The sequence below is a fragment of the Nestor notabilis genome, unplaced genomic scaffold, assembly GCF_000696875.1.
Source record: "Nestor notabilis isolate BGI_N333 unplaced genomic scaffold, ASM69687v1 scaffold15366, whole genome shotgun sequence".
Lineage (NCBI taxonomy): Eukaryota > Metazoa > Chordata > Aves > Psittaciformes > Psittacidae > Nestor > Nestor notabilis.
The window spans coordinates 13,822-17,861 of record NW_009932521.1 but is presented as its reverse complement, the minus strand read 5'-3'; positions in this window follow the sequence as shown (position 1 = coordinate 17,861).

Sequence of the window (4,040 nt, the reverse complement as noted above, 5' to 3'; positions counted from 1 at the left end):
CTACTGTCCACGTTTCGACACCTACATTCCAGCTTGTGTTTTTAAGTGTTGTCCAATTGTTTGTCCACTAGCATAAAATAAATCTATAGCTAGGGTCATAAACCAGAAACCAGATGGTAAACGAGGACATGCATGTACAATGACGCACATTTTGTTCAGGTCATTTTATTTACACTTGATAAGTCGTTTTTTGTTAATAACACTGCTTTTATGTTTTTAAGCATAACCTTTTTTTTTCCTCTAAGCTTACCAGTTCATGGTAATGCTAATGGTCTTAATTAGCACAGACTGCATAAAATGTTTAATGACGTTCACAGCAAACATTAAACTAGGAGGTGATTTTTCAGAGAACCTTAAGGTCAGTCCCTACAGCTTTTTAAAATAAATCTCATGGTAGCTGACCATTCACAGAAAGCTGAACTCATACAGAAACTTCTAAATTGTACCATAAACCTACCATGCATTTAATTATCAAATATCCATTTACCTGAAGATGCACAAAATACTGTTAGAAGTTTACCTTCCGTACAAGAGTACATTTTTCCTATTTCAGTTATAGCAGCCTTCCCATACCTGAAGAAGGCCTACAACAAAGCTGGAGAGGGACTTTTTACAAGAGCGTGTAGTGATAGGACAAGAGGGAATGGCTTTAAACTGGAAGAGGAGAGATTTATATTAAAAATTAAGAAGAAGTTCTTCATTATGAGGGTGGCGAGACACTGAAATAGGTTACTCAAAGAAGTGGCTGCCCCGTCCCTGGCAGTGTTCAAGGCCAGGTTGGACAGAGCTTGGAGTCGCCTGGTCTAGTGGAAGATGTCCCTGCCCATGGCAGGGCGGTTGGAACTAGATTGTTTTTAAGTTCCCTTCCAACCCAAACTGTTCTGTGATTCTATGACAGACCTAGCTTCACAGTCCTGCGGGGCTCAAGCTTCTCTAAGTATGCAACAGTGTTTTGCTTGGAAAATCTTCAAAAGATATCATTCAGCCAAAGATACAAGTCTTATGAGGAATTGGGCTGTACAGCTGGAGAAAAGAAAGCCCAGGGGAGATCTTGTCCTTTTCTGTGACTACCTGAAAGGAGGTTGTAGTGAGGTGGGGTTCGGTCTCTTCTACAAGTCAGTGCACACACTATTCTGCAGCCTAGGTCAGCCAACAGGAAACATGAGAGGTGCAATCATTCAATCCTGCCCCATCCGTGCCTTCCTCCTAGCTTGAAGAAAGCACTTTCCTCTCTCTGAATTTGGTGGTGCAGATTACCCTCTTGAAGGAAAATGCCTGTTTTTCCAGGAATCGTGTAGAGCTCTTATTTGCCATGAATCAGTGGAAAACTATTCCTTCCACAAAACAGTAAGTAGTCAGAGCACACACCAAAGAAAAAGGGGAAGGTGGGTACACAGTGGGTTTGAACCCATGCTTAGCATTCTAGCAGAAAACATCCTAACAGTTATCTCTGGGGCTAAGCTGGGCAGCCTCAACCTCTCCTGATAGAGCTGCGCCATCACACAAGAACCAAAGTTGCCTGAAGTAAGCCAGAGAGAGAATGCAGCTCTCTAACCTGCTGGTCAGGCCACATATGAGCCAGGGATACCCTGAGTTCAGCCTTTCTTCCTAAGACTGTTTATGTATTTGAAGTGAAAAAAGTAAGTGGAGCATGTGCTTTGCTTACTTGTCTTGTGAGTTAGCCAGCAGCTAAACACTGTTTTTCAAGATCACAACTCTGTACTTTGCCACCTTTTGCTAGAATCTCACTTTGAGTATAATTTGTTGGTTTTGACCATCCCCAAATCCTTCTCTAAGTGCTTAAATTACTGGCTTGATTTTTCATGGAGCTATCTAGTTTTTCCAACTTCATCTGACTTAGGATTTTTAGAAGAGAAAAATATAATAAATTTTACATTGGCTATTAAAAAATACTTTTTAGTCATCTCTTCAAAAATATAACTGAGAAAAGCTATTGCATTTTCTGCCTATCCCCTGAAAATTGCTGAGCACAAAATGTAGGGGGGGGGGAAGAGATTTGATGTGGCTTTTCAGTTTTGTTAGAATTACCATCCTCCATAACATACAGCATTGGAGACTATAGTCTGTCCTCTGCTAGAAACACTATAGAGGTAGCTATATAGTAATTAACAAGTAATGCTCTGTAAAATTGTGGGATTTTTTTTAAATTATATGTCAACTACTTAACTAGTAGATACCTAGATCCTGATGTTACAGTACCATTCCCTCGAACAGCCTATCTGACCAATAGGGGTTTTATTCTCATGCTTCTAAAAGAAGAATAAAACATTTCCATGGGAGAAAGAACTGGTTGACTAAGAACTGGTTGAGAAAGAACTGGGCTAAGCTACACATCTACAGTTCAGCCAAACCCTGACATCACATCTCTTGACTGCAGACGCCAACAACCACATCCATTACATCATTATTTGTATAATTAAGCACTGCTGTTCTACTAGAACAATAAACATCTTGTCTATATCATGCCACAATGGTATCCAAGCACACCACCAGCTCTAGTGATGGATGAATAAAATACAACTATAAATTTCAGCTACATAAATTAAATAAATTATATTCTGATAGTTCAATACAAGTGAAGCACAAAAAGAAAAAATAAAATCATAGCAGAGCTTTTCTACATGTAAAGAATTAAAAACTTTTGAAATAAGCAGTTACTATTAAAAAAATGATTGCCAAAGGTGCAGTTGGACTTCCAAATAAAGATAACCTAGAAAATCTATGCCCTCAGCTGCTTCTCAACACAACTCTGAAATACCTCATTGCCATCCAGCTGTTTTGGAGTATTCAGGAAAGCTGGATAAGAAAAACAACTCACTCAATGAGATCACAGTTAGTGAATTACTGTATACTATAATAATTATTTTTTTTTCTCCTTATGATAGAATTATAAATCCTATTGGGTTTACTGTGGTTAACAGAGGCTATATTAAGGACATAGGAGCATACAATCCTGCACAGCCACCCATTCTCATTTCTTAGTCAGGCTACTTGAAGTGACAATCTCCGCTGCAAGTCTTGCTGGTAACCTGCCACATGCTGGGATAAGATTTCAGGGTGATACTCAGGAATTGGTGAAGGCTAGGGTAGTAGGAATGCGATCAATGTATACCTTAGCACTTCCTCAAAGCCTAAAGCTCTAAAGGATCCCCTTCATTTAGTTAATAAGTACAACCATAATATTCCTATGAACCATGTCATGATATCAGGCATCTCATACTTTATTTCATGAAATATTACCATTATGGGATATGCACTTCCTACTTAGTGGGAAACAGAAACATCTGCAGTGATACTGAAGTTAGTAGTTTGTGATGGCTTGAACTACAAAACATGCGTCCCTTCCCTGAGAGTCCCTCTTGCCATCATCCCTACTGCAATATGCACACAGACAGTTACTTTGAGCAGATGGCTTTCCCTAGTAATCTTGTGCACTATAATTGCATTTTGTGTTCAACATTTTGGAAGTCTTGAGATGGTGTTATTGTGGACTGTCTTGACAGATGTATTTGAAATAATTGTGTAGGCTCTGAGCTCTTGAGACAGCTGTGGTCAGGTGTAATACATTAGTTTTTCAAAGAACACTCTGCCAGCAAACTTCTGGTCTTATGCAAAACACCAAGTGGTGTGAACAGAGTGGGCAACTTGCAGCCAAGTTTTAAATGTTGGCTACTGTAATTAGTAAAACCAAAAGACATCACTTTTACTGCTGGAGGCTAATAAGGGGAGGTCCACACCTACAAGCTACAACAGTTTAACTAATATTAAAATATCAAGCCAGCACAAATCCTTGTGTGGGCACTTTCATATAGATTTCAAACAATTTCTGTTGGTTACAGGTGCAAGCTAAACCAGTAAATTGGGTTTAAATAGGCTTAAATTTGAAATACAGAGAAATATTTACTTAGCTAAATGAAATTTAAACAGCTTTTTAGCCAAGCCAAAGTAAATGTACATGTAGCATTTTCCCAATTTATTAAAAGTGCGCTATTTTCCTTCTACTTAGGGACAATAAATAG